Below are 16,860 nucleotides of genomic sequence, written 5' to 3'. Positions count from 1 at the left end.
TTATGACCCCTGCCACCCCCAGTGCTCCTTCCTGCCCATGGCAGGGGGTCGGACTAGATGATCTGTCTTGGTCCCTTCCAACTCATTGATTCTATGATTCTATGATCTGTTTTTATTACTTTTTTGTCTGTCAGATGCAAAACCCACACAAAGGTTACTACTGTAATATTAGCTGGCAAGCACAGCAACGTAATTAAGACGCACAAAAATATCCTATACAGCAAGTAAATATTTTCTTTTTAATTATATTATTACCTGGGTTTATGCTGCTAAATTGCTGTGCAATTTCATATGTAATTGATTCTCCAAGAAAAATATTACCAAAGAGGTTCTGCAGTTCAAAACAGAATGAACATAACAATATACAAATAATTTTTAACTCACAGTCTAGGCCTGTGTAGAATTTAGTACACTGAAAAAAATCTTTTTTCCATAGAGTAACTTTGAATATTTACATAAGTCTGTTGAAAGGGAGTTACTGAAAAAGGAATGACTTGTTTTTTGTCTCTACATTTGTTATGAAGAATACTACCAATGCCTCACAAGAGAAATTTTAGGATGCGTTTTGCAGATTAGTAAACAGTTATGAGCAAGTATCTGAATACAGAAAGGAAGACAGCTCTCAGTAGCAGTAAGTTTCTCTCTGGATTGATAAATGTATGTGGAACCAAAAAGACGACAATTATTTTTAGGATTTCTAGATGCTGAAGCAACACAGTATCAGGTGACTAAAAAACTGGGAATTTCTCATTACATTATTGTATTACAGCGGTATTTAAAAGCCCCAAACTAGATCAGGGACCACTGTAGTACATATTATACATCAGCATAGTAATGGAAATTTCCTTCCCTAAAGTACTTATGGTCAAAGTAGACTGATGGGGAAAAGGAAATGCTCTGCCACCTTGGAGGAATTATGCAGCTGCACGAACCTAGCAAAAGCTTTGGGAGACATTGTGATAGGAACTAAGCTTAAGAGAAACTCCATGATAACTCCTTGGTTCAGCTGCTGCTGGTGGCTTGAGTGACTTCTAATTTGGAGGACCTCAAATGGTTGAGATTGGTTCCTTACCTGGGAGGGAGGTGGAGTAGTCTAGAGCCTAAACTAATGCTGATAGACAGAGGCAACACTGGACACATTCATACACACATTAATGTGCCATGGTAACTGCACATTAAGTACCTGTAATAAGAGGTACCAAATAAATGAACAGTAACCAGCACTACTGCACAATAGTGCCGGTGCATTCCTTTTAACTGATAGTAATGCACAGTAGATGAATTCTACTGAGAATTAGCACACTAGCATGGCTTTTGTCATGATGCACTAATGCACAGTAGAAATAGTCTACTGCACATTTAGTGACTCATGTAGATGTGCTCACAGTTTAACAAGCATAAAAAAGGAGCTACAAGTTCACAAAGTCTATTAGTGTCTCATTAAATTATGACAATACTAGGAGATTTATATTGCTAATTGCTGCAATTTTCATGTAGCTGATTGAAAAAGAAACCTAAAAATACCCTGTGCATATAGTTGTACTGCTTTTAAAAAGATACTGATTGCCTCTAGTGAGTTGCCAGCTGCACTGAACTCCTATTGACTTCAAGAAATGGGAGTCACCTCTCACCATGGAAAGCCACTGGATTTTCCTTTGCAAAGCTTAAACTACACAGAAATGAAACTAAACTTGCCAACTTAACTTCTTATTTGGTCTCTTAGAACTTATAGAATCATAGAAAATTAGGGTTTGAAGGGCTCTCAGGAGGTCATCTAGTCCAACCTCCAGGTAAAAGCAGGACTGGCCCCAACTAGATCATCCCAGCCAAGGCTTTGTCTACTTGGCTCTAAAAAACCTCCAAGGATAGAGATTCCACCACCTCCCTTGGTAGCCTGTTCCAGTGCCTTACTATCCTGCTCATGAGAAAGTTTTTCCTCATAGCTAACCTAAACTTCCTTTGCTGCAACTTGAGACCAGTGCTCCTTGTCCTGTCATCTGCCACCAGTGAAAACAGTCTACGTCCATCTTCTTTGGAACCACCCTTCAGGTAGTTAAAGGCTGCTACTAAATCCCCTCAGTCTTCTCTTCTGCAGACTAAATAAGCCCAGTTCCTTCAGCTTGTCCACAAGTTATGTGCCCCACCCCCTGACCATTTTCATTGCCTTCTGCTGGACTCTCACTAATTTGTCTACATCTTTTCTGTAGTGGAGGGCCCCAAACTGGACACAGTACTCCAGATATGGCCTCACCAGTGCAGAATAGAGGAAAATAATCACTTCCCTCAATCTGCTGGCAATGTTCCTACTACTGCACCTCAATATGCCATTAGCCTTCTTGGCAACAAGGACAAGCTGTTGGCTTATATTTAGCTTTTATTGTCCACTGTAACCCCCGGGTCCTTTTTACAGAGCAGCTGTTTAGCCAGTCGATCTCATCTGTACCCGTGCATGGGATTGCTCCATCTTAAGTGCAGGACTTTACACTTGTTCTTATTGAACTTCATGAGATTTCTTTTGATCCAATCCTCTGACTTGACAGGAAAACTACCATATTTACTCAAATAGAAAACAACCCAATAATAAGACAACACCTGAATAATTAGATTCTCTATGTGGACGATTTACAAATTGTTATGATTTTCCAGCTATAGAATCTAATTATCAGAGGTTTTCCTTGAATTTGTCCTCTTTCCACTATTACAGCAAGGAAAATGAATCTGGGGGGATCAGCTAGACCCTTTACCCTCTACTCCCCCCCCCACCCCAACTTCTTTCCTTTGTGGCCCCTTCCTTACTTTCAGACGTCTCTCTCCCTGCAAACATGGGGGGAAAAGATCAAATTTGAAAATATTGACCTAGAAATAATCATACTTCAGTAACTTGCATGTAGGGACATTACTACAGGTACCTATAGACTTAATTCATTCAGAATTAATGCAGTTTATTTCCTTTGAAATTGCTGCAGGGTTTAACAGTCTTAGGACACACTTTTAAGCAGCATTCCTATAGCTACTTGTATATAATACAAACAACACCAAAACCAAAAGGCTCATGATTTACCATATAGCCTATTAGGCTGCACCTCACCAGAGTCAACAGTGTTTCAAGTCATGGCCACCCCACAGCTCAGCACTGCTCAGTATGTGTGTATACTCCAGATACCCCATCATAAAGGATCCATTTGCTAATTAAGCCCTCACTCATGACTAGAACCAGGTTTTCTCGTCACAAGTCCTGGGATCCTCCAAAAATGTACGTGCAGAGGAGGTGCAGGGCAATCTGGTCCGGCTCTGCCTCATGGAGGGTGTGGCCACACTAATCATACGTGACAGGGTGAGATAGTAGGGGCAACAAAGGATTTTGGGTAAATTGTTTGGGGCCCTGTTTGGTGATGTTTCCCAGACATTAAAGGCTGGTTAAAAAACAGGACTCATAGGAAATGAGAAAGAAATGTGCAGCTCAGCTGTGGGAGTGAAGAAGTTGAAATGTATTCAGTATGGCTCACTATGCCTTGAAAAAGACACTGCTGAGAGGGACTGAGTGCAACGGGCACACCATATATGTTATTCAGATGGGTTACGCTAATCTATCCTTCTGGTAGGTTCCTTTGACTTTGAAATAACACCTGGCAGCTGGGGAGATACCATGATCAACAGATTTTCCCAGAGTGAGGCCTGATGTGGCAGGGCATTTGGTGTGCCTGCTGGTTTAAGAGGTCAGGCAGTCTCCAGAGCCACGGGCAGGTGGGGTCAGACCTAAGTAGAGTTGGCTGATCCAGGAGCTGCCAGGTGTGATTAGGCCTGATCAAGGGAGTCACTTGACTGCCTAGGAAACACTTGATTGGAGGAGGGCTGGGCTTAGACAGGGTATGGCTGGGGTGTAGTGGAGTTGGAGCCCCAAGAATGCCCACTAAGGGCAGCATCTAGTCCACAAAGAGCTAACAGAAGGAGCCACTGAAGAAAAAGATCAAGTCATGGTAGGTGAATATTGGGGTCTCCTTCAGTGTGAGTGTGACCCAATATCCAGGCCACAGGATCACACCCTGCAGCCGGCACTGGGTGCACGCTCCAAAGCAGCAAGAAAGTGCCTACGTGAGGCCAGGCAGGTGCAGGTGAGAGAGCCCATCATGAGAGATGGCCAGAGCTGGACTGCTTGGAGTCGCAACTGGACTGGCGGTGAGGCCAAGCCTAGGAGAGGCACAAAGGTCCCTGGACTGGGGCCACAGCTGAGAGTAAGGGTTCAAGGCCTGTGCAACTTGCGGGACGCTGGCTGGTGCTGGGCCATCTTCAGAGAGCAGATTAAAGATAGGTGTCCAAGAGTGAGTTGGGGTCAGAGATGGAAGAGTTAGATATGAGATGGAGCCAGGGCCAGAGGGGTTGGTAGGCAGCAGTTCATGAATGGGGCAACACACCCAGGGAAAGCCCAGAAAGGGAGATATGAGAGCAGGTAGGCCTGAGAACCGGTTCTGGGTAAGACCTAAAACCGCACCTTAGTGGAGTCAGATGATGTGGCAGGCAGCTACAAAATGCCACATGTGGGCCCACCCCAGGGAAATGTGAGGATGAGGTGCCAGAAAGCCTCAGCTCCCACTACCTTGTGGGTCACCCTGTGGAGGGGGAAAGCTAGGGGAGTACACTCTGACAGAAAAACATGGGGCAAGGAAAACTAGGACCATGCGAGGCCTGAGGCCTGGGTGGGGAAAGGCCCTCGGAGAGGGGCCTGAGGCTTGAGTTGAGGGGCCAGAGGCCTTAGCCCTAGAGTGCAGTCCAGTGAGAGGCCAGCGCACAGTGTAGGCCCAGATGAGCCTGAAGGCCTGGAAAGTGTCTGGGAAAGTGAAGAACTGAATGGGACCAGGAAGAGGAACCAAAGAGGAACTGACAGCCTGGAGAGAGGCCAAGAGAGAGACTGAGAGACTGGGTGGCCCAGGGAATGGTTGCACAAGAAACCAAAGGGTCTGAGGGCCCAGAGAGGAGCCAGAGGAGCAAATGCATGGTCTGGCAACCTGAGTGGGACAGGGAGAGAGACCAAGAGGTCTGAAGGCCCAGAGTGGGGCTGAGAGAGGCCGAGGGGTCAGAAGGCCCAGGGAGAGGCTGCTTCAGCAAGAGAGAGACCAGCTGTAAGGATTCTACCTGTGAGGCATGGGACATGGTATAGGGAAGGTACAGAACTATGTGACTGGCCTATAAGGCAATGACCACAAGTCAGGGGTTATTAGAGTAATATCAGGGCAGCCTCCTGCAATATCTATATCAATTAACATCAAGGTGTGGCAGGAAAGAGTGGGACAGCCTGCCCTAGAATGGGATATTCCGGATTTCTTTTGGGTGCCCTGTTACATCCATCCATTGCACTTTGGCCAGGCTGACCCCTGTGAATTTCCCAAATGTGGGACACATGGTTGCATAATTTTGTGGTAATGGGGGGCTGCATTTGCACTTTCTTATTAGTTTGTTCCTTCAGCCTTGTGGGAACAAGCATGACTAGGAAACATCTGAATTCCAACGCTTTTGGGCTTGAGGCCTGCACATAGGATGCCTGCCATGGATTTAGGAAGCATCCAAAGTCCCAGACTGATGGATCTAGAAGGGAGAAGACTTGCCCAGTGGTAGTGTCACACAGACTGGAACGATTGAGGTGATCTCAATCAATTTGAAATTTGGAACTAATTTGACCTTAAGCCAAGAAAAAAAAATGTGGTAGATTCCCATCAATACATTTGCCCCATATGGGCCATGTGTTCTATAGTCATGTTCAGTATTGTCTGCATTTAATCAACCTCAGAACTGGTTTCATTACTAACCACATGATGCTTTTAGCAGCAGTTTAATTATAGACAATGTATTTAGTCAGATTTCCTTATATATAAATGTAAGCTGAGGGGCTTTTTTCCCCTATGTTGACTAGGGTGGAGGAAAGGGATTGTCTTATATTTGAGTAAATATGGTAATAGGATAATAAAAACATGTAGTGATTAGCTGAACAGGTCTAACTCAGTTATTGGTCCCATTACATGGCTAATAGTCTCTTCTGAGCAGACTTGGTTTTTTATCCGTTTGCATTACAGCCAATTTGCAGGATAAAATCGGTATTATTTATTAAATGCTACACCCTGCTGCAAAGTTAAAAGTATGACATGCTGGTAAAAAAATTAATTACACTAATACATGATGCAAGGTTGTCAAGATGCCCAAAATGAGTTTTAGAAGATATTGCTAGCCTGCCAAATGGTCAGATAGAGGGGTTACCCACTCAGTGAAGCTGTTTTGGACCCCTCATGGAGTTTGAGTGTCTGTGGCCTAAGTCCTACAAACACATATTTCTCTTCCCATGTGTACCCCAAAGGAAGTCAGTGAGATGGCCCACATGGACATAAATGTTTTCAGAAATGGGGACTCTGTACCTATTTTAATAAGGATTTTGTGCCACTGATCCACCAAGCTAAGTCCCCATAAAATATATACTCTTAATGGACAGGAAATGGAAAAAACTGGGGATAGTTATTAAAGAAAACCAAAATTCCATTCCCAAAACAGAGTAAGCAGGACCTGAATAGAAATTCTTTTTTCCCTTCTTTGTCAAAATCCTTTTCCCCAAAGTACAGACAATTTCTATACTTTTCTTGTTCCGATTTAGAATTAACATCTCTGCCTAATATTCTATTTTATATTTTTATCTTTCCCTTGATTGCTAATAACACATGCCATTTTATACCATTCCAGGCTATATAACCTATTATTTAGATTTAAATTTAGATTTAAAAAGTCTCATGGCTTACAATAAACGACAAACACCCACAGATAAGGAACAACAGTAGACACCGTACTTGTCTCACCTTCTGATGAAGGCACTGAGTGCTCTTACCTCCTATTGATTTTACTGGGAATCAGGGAGGGTAGGAATGGATGGTCATTTAAGGTTGCTGTGTGACTAAACCCACCATAATGCTAGAGATACTGTAAAATATGGCTGATGTACTCTTAAGGTAGCACTCCAGCTTTGAAGACTGTACTGCATCTGTAATTCCACCAGTCTAGTTTCACACCGACTAGAGGACATGGAGCATGAAATACAGGCTTCTGTGATGTTATTTCATAATAGTCAAAAAGAAGCCAATTAGGGTTCAGTCACAGTCTTTCATGCTGCTTCAGCTCCTTTTCCAGCAATGAATAGGAGGAGATTCTGAGCTAGAAGAGAAAAAGTCTTCTGTGTTTTCTGCCCATGAGTGCCTGGAAAAGGGGTTCTGAATCTGAAAGCTGGTTTTAGAAACCCACAAGAATCTCTTGGGGCAAAGTGTATTTTGAACCTAAAGGCATCAGGTGGAAGAGGATTCAGAGCTCATGGAGGAAGTCTGAGCTGTGTAAAGATTAAGTAGGAAGAGGAGGAATACTAATTCTACCTTCATGGCATGAGGTGAAGACAAGAGGAAGGATAGTGATAAATGTCTTTTCTCACTCTGCAAAATGCCCCAGTTTTTCACTTGATGAACAAAATCATCCCTCCTCTCCACTACATCCTACCTTCCCTTGATGTATAATTTCCTAATCTGTACTAAACTCCATCTGTATTTTTGGGCACCGCCTGCCACGGTGAGAAAAGCTCAGCACCCCATAGGTTAGGACTGTAAATGTAGAGTTTCTCAAAAAATGAAAGCTATTTGGAAGTGTAATATTGCAAGAGAAAATAAATAAATAAAATGATGTGAATAGGTGGAATACCACTAATTTTTCAACCTGCCAAATTTCACATAAGCTTTCCAAACAAATTAAGCTCTAGGAAAACACTATGCGTGAAATTAAGCAGATTGCTTTGGTTTTAACAAACTTGCATGATGGGGAGCCAGGTCATAATCAAGTTTGCAACAGAAAGCTAGTCTCTCAGCCTTAGCTAAGGGGAGACTATAGTCTCTCCACAATATTTACCTACTGGTTTATTTCTTTATAAACCTCAGGGTAATAAACTAATAATAAGCTCTCACTAATGTCATTGAAAGTGATAATATCCTTTCACTGACATCACTGAAATTTATAAGCATAAGCTGTTTAAAAAGTTAATGTTTCACCTGTAAAAGTTTAAAAACCCAAAGACTTCAAAGATCAAAAGTTTAAAGTTAAAAAGTCCCTATTAGAAATAACAACAGATGGCCCCAGAGTGAAAACAAATGAACTCATTCCTAGGGCTCTGCTGCCATTCGTAAACTATTTGCACTGTACACTTGTAGTTTATGACTTAGCCAAGCCATTCCAGTGAAATTAAGTCTTGTATGCACTGTGGAGCTATCTATTATCCCCTATATAATTTGTATCAAATTGTAGTAGTAGTAAATATTTGCAGAAGTATCTATTTAGTAAAGTTTAAGATGTAGTTAACTTCAGTCATTCACACGCATGCTATTTTTATTAACTATAAAGCTGAGGAATGACATTTACTTTCATAATAATGGTTGCACAAGTGCTGGCGTTCAAACACAAACGCTGTTTGTGAATACTGGGCTTTATCCTAGAGTCTTTGCTGTAAGGTATACCTCTTTATTGGTTTCAGTTGAGCCTACTGCATCCATCTTATTGCTTAAAATAAATGCCATAAATATGGGAAAATAAGGTTTCCCATGTTATTTTTTTGCTTCTTTCACTTTAGATAAGGGAAACTATAAAGTTTACTGATGTTTCTTTTCCTTACTAAATGTGTTTTCATGTTATCTTTTTTGATACATAACTGTGAATTCATATTCCTTGTTATGGTTGGATTGTAAGAACCAAGTATATTAATAGAAGAATCACACTTGTTTACAAAGGGTATGCATGAGCGTTATATTAAGATTGACTTAAAAAGGGTTAGGTCAATCTAAACGCCCACTCATGCAGACATTCAGAGCGTTTAAATCAGCAAAAAATGGCACACCCAATCTAAGTTAGTTCACTTCAGGAGGTAAAGTAACTTAGATTGAGAATACTAGATCAAGGTAAACTAATTTAGATCAAGAAAGAGTTAACCTGATCTAAAAAGGGGATAACCCAAATATACTCTACCCCTGGCCCACAAACTAAATCCAGCCTGCAGTCTTGACAGTTGGCCCGCAGAGCTCCCCACAGGTGGGAAAGTTTGGTAGCAGAAAAATAGCAGCAGCTAATACTGCCATCCCTCCCTGCTACCAAATTCCCAAGACCCATGGCCCCTCCCGCACCTCCTCATGACAGGGCTGGATTAGGCCAGGCCAAGCCCCCTTCCCCTGTGCACCTCTATTAGAGCTGCACCATGCTCTTTCCACCGTGGAGTTAGATCAGAGTTGGTCACACCCCCCACCCCTGTTCATCCAGATTGGGGCTGGACCAGACCCCGTCCCCACCCTGTAGGACGAGGTTGAAGCCAAGCCGCACCTCCCTCTACTGTGCAGCTGGATTGGAGCTGGGCCCCTTACCCCACTCCATGCAGCCAGACAAGGCCCTGCCGTGCCTGCCCTGGGTTCCAGATCAGGACAACCAGTCGCATCCAGCCTACCAAGCAAAAAGGTTTGACACCACTGGGTTAAACTCAACCTCCCAAATGCCTGCACACATTCACAAAGGACTGGGAAAGACCAGCTGCTCATCCCAGCCCTGAGGCTGTGCCATCCCTATCTTCCTGACCCTAACTGGGCTTTTTAGAGCCCCCCCAACCAGGCAAAACCCACTGTAGACCTACCAGTGCTCTCACCCCCCTGCCTCCACAGATCAGCCAGCCCTTCCCACACCCCAGATTACTTGCCTCAGACTGTTCACATTGTTCTTAATGTAGATTTAGGCATCTTAAAGCAAGCTACCTAAGCCTAGATTGGATACAGGGAATGCTTGTTCTTACCCAAAGTCCATTTCCCCCTGGTTAATTTTAGCATTCTTTTAGGGATTGTTTCTGATTGTTTAGCAAGTTATTTGGGTCTCATTGGCTGTATCTACACATGCACTTTACTACGGAGTAGTATAATTAGCTGCAAAGTAAAGTGTCACCATCTATGCATGTGATGGTATTAGGCCACTGTAAACTAATTTACACCACAGTAAGGTAGTACTATTGGAGACAATATTATCTTATGCTGGGGTAATTCACTGCAATTAAATGCACATGTAGATGCTCAACATGGGTGAAAGTTGCACCTGGTCAGCCCAGCCAGCCGAGGGCCAGACTCCTGCCTGCCACCTAGCCCTGCATGTCAGCACCCTTGTGCCCTAGCCAGCCCCTCCACCCCCCAATGCCACTACCCAGAGCCTGACACCCCTTTTCCCATAGCCCCTGACAGACCAGGTCTGCTCTGCCCTAGTTCAAATTGCTGCTGTCCCAGGCACACATATAGATGCTGCATGCACAAGTAATTTACTCCACTTCAAACTGATCCGGAGTTTATTGCTTTGCATTAATTGCATGTGTAGATGCACCCACTATGTTTCCTTTTTAGCATGAGGAAGGATTTTGCAAGTGTTGCAGCTCCATGGAACTCTAATAACTTTCAACAGAAGTTCCAGACCATGTTTTTATGTCTGGGACCTATTCTACACAGTGCTTAACACTTGTGAAGGCTGCTGTCTGCCCACAGTTCCCACTGCCATAGGTGGGCAATGGGAACACTTAACATTTTGTAGGAACAGGTATGGTTCATGTATGCACATAGTATTTATGAAATGTTATCAGAAGTATTTTTTGCTTCTGTAGGCCAAACCCATTGCATACACTAGGGGTTATCTGTGATCAGTTTCCTGTTGTGGCAGTGTCCATCCTTTTTAATTCAGGGACTCAGTAAAACACATGCCCATTCATGCCATTACCCCTATCCCTCTGTGCCAGGAATTCTAGGTACCACCTTGCCATTGGTATGGGGTCTCTGTCTGCCACACACTCCCCACAGGATCCCTCATTCTCCTCTGGGCTAGCAGTTCTGTTCGACCCCATTCTCCCTTTCTTCCCCGTATACCAGGTCCCCCTTTTCCTCATTCCAGGATTTGTAAATGTCTTCCATTTCTCTGTCCACCCACTGCACAGTCAACCTGGTTTACCTGCCACAGTCCTCCCCATTTTGCCTTTCAGTTCCACCATTCTTATTTCTTTTCTTTCTCTCTTAAAGATAAATCTTTCAGGGAATTAACATTCATAGGGCAAGTGGGCTGAGATGGAAGTTACTGTTAGCACCTTTCATCAACTGGTTCTTTCACCTATAAAGAATTAGAGAGGTAGCTGCAGCTGCTGATTCTGACAACCAGATATCAAGAGCTCTGTATGTCTCCCTCCATATTCACCTCCTAGTTTTTCTAATTCTCCCTGAAATCAATAGGGTTCTGCTCATTAATGCTTTATATGTTCCCTGAAATTTTGGACTTGCTCAGATGCAGAGTTCTAGAGATATTGTATTCTACACAGACAAAGGAATTCCTTTGGGTTAAGGGCCTTATTTCCTTTGACCCTAAACGAAGTATGTTTTCTCTGTACCAAACTAAACTATGGTTCAATATCCACAGAAGATGGAGAATGAACAAGATGGAGAATTCTTAAATCAATAAGCTTTAAGAAGTATAAAGCATCTTCTGTGTAACAAATTATGAGGCTTGATACAAGAGTTACCGCCTGAAATTCTATGCATGCAGGAGGAGGACAAACTAGATGATAAGAGTCTTTTCTAACCTTGAAGTCTATGAATACATGAAATAGGATGACAAATAAAATAAACATCCCCTAATCCTTATTGTAATTTTTAAAGCCCTGTTTATTGACTAAAGTGGTGCATTGAATATGGTTTCAGTCTACATGTGTCTTATTATATTAATATTTTCATGCTTTGGAAAAAAAAACCAAACTTTTATTATTTCAGATCGGCTAAGATTGACCTCTTCCTCTCATCTGGCATCTAAGAGCTTAATTTCAGCAGCATAACTGTATGGCAGCATGGTGGAGAGTTTGCAAGCAAGGTGCCACAGGACCACATATATCAAATTCTATTAGTCAAAAACGTCAAGGGAGGAGTGGCTGAAGCCGCTGCTCTAGTCTAGAAGCTGTCATAGTCAATTAAATTATACTTTGCTCAGAATAAGCCAAAATGTCACCGATCAAAATACTAAATCTATGCAGGGCAGATTTTCATTTATACTCTGTCATAACGGCTCGTTGAATTCTGTGGAGCCATTACACATTACATGGGCCAAAATCTGCCTAATGCTTTTGTCAAGTTTTCCAATCCCCATCCTTCTCCATCACCTCCCCCCCCCCCCCCCCCCACAAAAGTAACAAAGGAGCAGGCCAAATTACCTTTCATGCATATTAAATATATTTTGCTGTTTTCATTAAACCAAAGATGGACTGATATAACAATATTTTTCATTACCACATAAAAAATACTGAGAAGAGGGCCAGATCTCATACATACCAAAAATAATGGATGAAGGGAAGTTGTTCAGGTATGTGAGGGAAGTGGAAACCCAACCACTTCCCATTCACTCCATGGTGATTTCCTTAGATCCAAGGTTAAAGCAAAGTCTTTTCCTTTCCTAAAAGACCTTCCTCTTTGGCCCATGAGAGCCCCCCCCTTCCTGTTTCAATTTATATTAATCACCCCTCAGGCACTTCTACAGGTTATGAGGCTGCAGAATTAACATGTTATAAATAAAATAGCTTGCATACTACAGTTTGAGGTTTAAGATGTAGTAGATGTAATATGATCCACAAGTGACCCTCATGCCTTGCCCCCTCTCTTCCATAACATGCTCCAACATACTTGTGCGACACAGAGACTTGGACAAGTACATGCAGGCAATTTCAGTGTCTTCATGAGAGGAGACATTTCCACACCTGCAGTAACTCTTGATGGATAAGCTCATCATCACAGGGACGGGAAAGGACTAGAAATAGCCCAGTTGGGATTGGGCCACTGGGGCAAGCAGCTGATTTTTCCTAGCTCCAGAGCTGCACTGCTAGCACATACAGGCATTCCAGAGATTAGTTTAACTTTTTCCTAGATTGGGTTAACCTGATATTAATCTTAAGTTAGTACACCTCCTCAGGTGACCTAACTTAGATTGGGCACCTCATACTGGGGGCAATTTAAGACCCCTTCATACCTATAGGCTTAGGCAAATGTAACACCTGTATGCATCCTTACTGCTTCTCAACCAAGGTGCCAGGGCACCTGGGGGTGCCACCAGATATTTTGAAGGGTGCTGCAAGGTGTGAGGAGATAAGCAAAGGCTCAGGTTTGTCCCTGCCTGGATGATTCCCCACCCCTAACACCCAGTCCATCTGCAAGGCGGCAAACAATGTACTAATAAAATTGTGTGCCACTCATTTCAAAAAAGTTATAAAGGTGTACCTAGAGTCCAGAAAGGTTGAGAACCACTGCCTTACTGCCTAAACTAAAAGTGTCACCCTGCCCTACCTTCTGTCTGACTTCAGACGAACACAGCTAACCACCTCTCTGCCAAGTTAAGATCAGGTATCCTAATGTGATGCATGTGCTGTATTTCTTATTAAATACCAAGAAGAATATATAAATACATGTAATCCCTTTGTAATTTGATTACATGGGAGTTATTGCTGTGGCTGGGGTGTAACAACATATTACTGATAATATTTCAAAGCACTTGGAGGTAGGAATGCTGTCTTTTTTCTCTTTTGACTTAAGCATTGGATTACCTACAAGTAAGAAGCCCTGAATTGACAACTTTGGAAGAAAAAGGACACCAAAGTAATGAAGTGCAACATTTTCACACCATGCATTGCATTCCACAAATAAATTAAACTAAAATTCTCCACAAATAAGATGACCCTAGTGGCAGGGATTTGTTTTTTTCCAGTCAGGTGCCAATCAAGGACTTTATCAACAGAATTCTTAAAGTAAAATGACTCTCTCAGAATCTTGTCAAGCTTTTATACCAATAACATTCAGATTGAATCAGCATAGATCATAATACAATTCTGTCATTGACGAGTCTGAAAGTATGACATCACCTAAAAAATTGAAATGAATCACATTTTTGTTTGCTACTAGGTGACAAAGAAATTAGTGGAAAAAAATATAGTTGAAGGTTTTAGTGATAATATAGTCAGTATTTCACCCTCTGTTGAAAATACTGATTGATTATATAAAGATATTTTATTGAAGTGGAAAGCACAGGCATCTTTAACTTCAGTACCACAGAAGGCAAATCCATCTCTGATGTAACCTCAGTAAAACTACACTGGTCTTAAACCACAGCTGAGACTAGCCCAGTGACTTAAAATGTAAGAAAAATATGCTATCAACTGTTATCATATATATAGTCCCTGAAGAGATGTAATTGTCATGCTTTCAATTATGGATTATGGGGACTACTGCTCACAACTGCTTCACTTTCAAGAAGGCATGGCATGTTTTATAAGATGCATGGATAAAATAACATACATCAAAAATCCTAGCAATTTAATTTGATACCTTTGAAGTGGAGGAAGCATTTTTATTTTACTAACTTTGATTCACAACTAAAGTTTTGGAAAAGTCAGACTTCCTGTTTATCCAAACTGTCTAACTCTCATTTATGTTGTGCAGCTTTAAGTGGATCTGAAAGGAAAAAAAACAACTTCCCTAAAACTGGACTTTTCTATCTATCTACACCCCTCCTTACTAAAAAAGAATAAAAATTTTTAAAGAGGACTTGGTATTAAAAAAAGGAGAAAACAAATAGTATGTTCTAGACAGGCTAAATTGCACTTAGCATAAGCACAGAGAGAGACTTTAAATCACATCTGCAGCTCTCCAAGGCTTAATCTACTGGGCACTGACCCAGTCCCCAGTACAAGGCGTCTTAAAACTTAGTCGTTCTAGCATCCAGGGATTACTGACAGTCTGTTTCAAACCCTTTTCTCTATTCATAGGTCTTGCTTGAAATGAAACTGGCATTCTTTGCTGTGCAGGGGGAGCAATATTTCAGACTTCTTCACTGACAGTTCATAAACTTTGTATGATGTAGAACTGAACCACAGAGACTCCTGTAAATTACACGCAAGGATACAATATGCCAGGGTCCCTCTGTGCAGTTTAGAAATTGTTTTGCTGCACACAAATAGAGCTTAGTTTTAGGCTAGCTAAAAATTTGAGCCAAAATGTGCAGTCTGCCAAGGTGATGTTATATGTCAATGATTCATAGCTATTAAGGTTAGAAAGAACAATGTTATCATCTGCTCTGGCTTTTGCCAGCCCCACAACTTCCAGTTGAGCTATATTCTTAAATCAGCAATTTTCAGCCTTTTTTAGACCCAAGGCACCCCTCACAAAATGCAGCTCATAAGCTTTCCCTTGTTTTTTGATTATAGAAAAATAATAGAACAATTCTTCCATTGCAAAGAACTCAAAGACCACAACAGGTTAGAATGCTCTGTAGTTTCATAGCTATTAGGGGCTAGAAGGAACCTTACAGATCATCGAATCCATCCCCCCCAGCATGTGTTTTTTAACACTATGGCATAGCTGGCTTGGTGTTACAACTGAGTGGTCCCAGCCTGCTTTCCCACCCTGGCTGATTTGGTTCCCTCTATGATCTCATCTGCTACACACTTGGGAGTCACCCTTCAGTTTTGCCAGACCAGCACTCATCACTGAGCTGTCTCAAGTATGCCCCTGCTGAAATCACTGAGTGCATCTACACATGCACTTTACTGTACAGTAATAAGTTCTGCAGTAAAGCATCACAGGCTACATGTGCGCCTGTATTAAGGTACAGTAAACAAATTAACTCCGTCATAGGATAATACTGTTGGGGACAGTACTACCTTACAGCAAAGTACTTCACTGCACTGAAACACACATGTAAATGCTTACTGCACCAGAGTTTACTGCTCCCAGGCTCAGTGTCTACACAAGGAGCACCCCCAGCTCAACATGCTGTGGAGGGGCTGGCTGGGGCACAAGGATGCTTGGCTAGCTGGCAGGCAGCCTCTGCTCTGAAGCACCCTCATGTCCCAGCCAGCCAGGGCAGCATCTATACATGCACTGCTGCAGAGTTTTTCACTCCACAGAAGGATACTACTTGTATTTACAAAAAACAAAAAAAACTCATAGATTCAAGCAAAGCCCAAATGAAAACAGTCCAGCTCACACAGGTGTCTTTCTGTTGCTTGCTAGCCTCTGCTAACTTCAGCTCTCCAGGGCTTACTCATGGCCACTTGTATGTACAAATAGTATCCTGCTATGGAGTAAATTAGTTTACTCCAAACTAACAGGGGCACACACGCAGACACAAGTTGATTACTGCACAGGTAATTAGTCTACTGTGCAGTAAATTACTTGTGTAGACATGCCCACTGTGTGGTAAACTCCTTAAAACAACTACTTGTTGGTTCCTACATTCTACTAATTTTGTCAATCTGTCCAGTTTACTAGATTTTCCAGCTTGCCCCCAGTACTCTATCACAATTCAGTCCTTGGAAGACCTTAATGATTGATAGATTCATAGATTGTAAGGCCAGAAGGGACCTCAGAAGATCATCGGGTCCAGCCCCCTGCACCAAGCAGGAAAGATAACTGGGGATCAGGTGACTCCATCAAGGTGATTATCTAGTCTTCTCTTGAAGATTTCCAGAGTCGGTTATTGCACCACCTCTGGAGGGAGCCCGTTCCATGGTCTGGACACCCTGACTGTGAAGAAGTTTTTCCTAATGTTGAGCCTAAATTGGTCTTCCAGGAGTTTGTGACCATTACTCCTAGTTTTCCCCTCAGGTGCCCCGGTGTCCACCGAGCCCCTTACGTACTCCCCTAGTGTAGCAGTAAGCTGCTACCAAGTCCCCTCTCAGCCTTCTTTTCTTCAGGCTGAAGAGTCCCAGATCCCCAAGCCTTTACTTGTATGGGTTGCCATGTAAGACTCTGATCATACGGG

The sequence above is a fragment of the Crocodylus porosus genome, unplaced genomic scaffold (assembly GCF_001723895.1).
Source record: "Crocodylus porosus isolate Cpor-Errol unplaced genomic scaffold, CroPor_comp1, whole genome shotgun sequence".
NCBI classification, from domain to species: Eukaryota; Metazoa; Chordata; order Crocodylia; family Crocodylidae; genus Crocodylus; species Crocodylus porosus.
Note: the sequence above shows the minus strand (reverse complement) of the source record.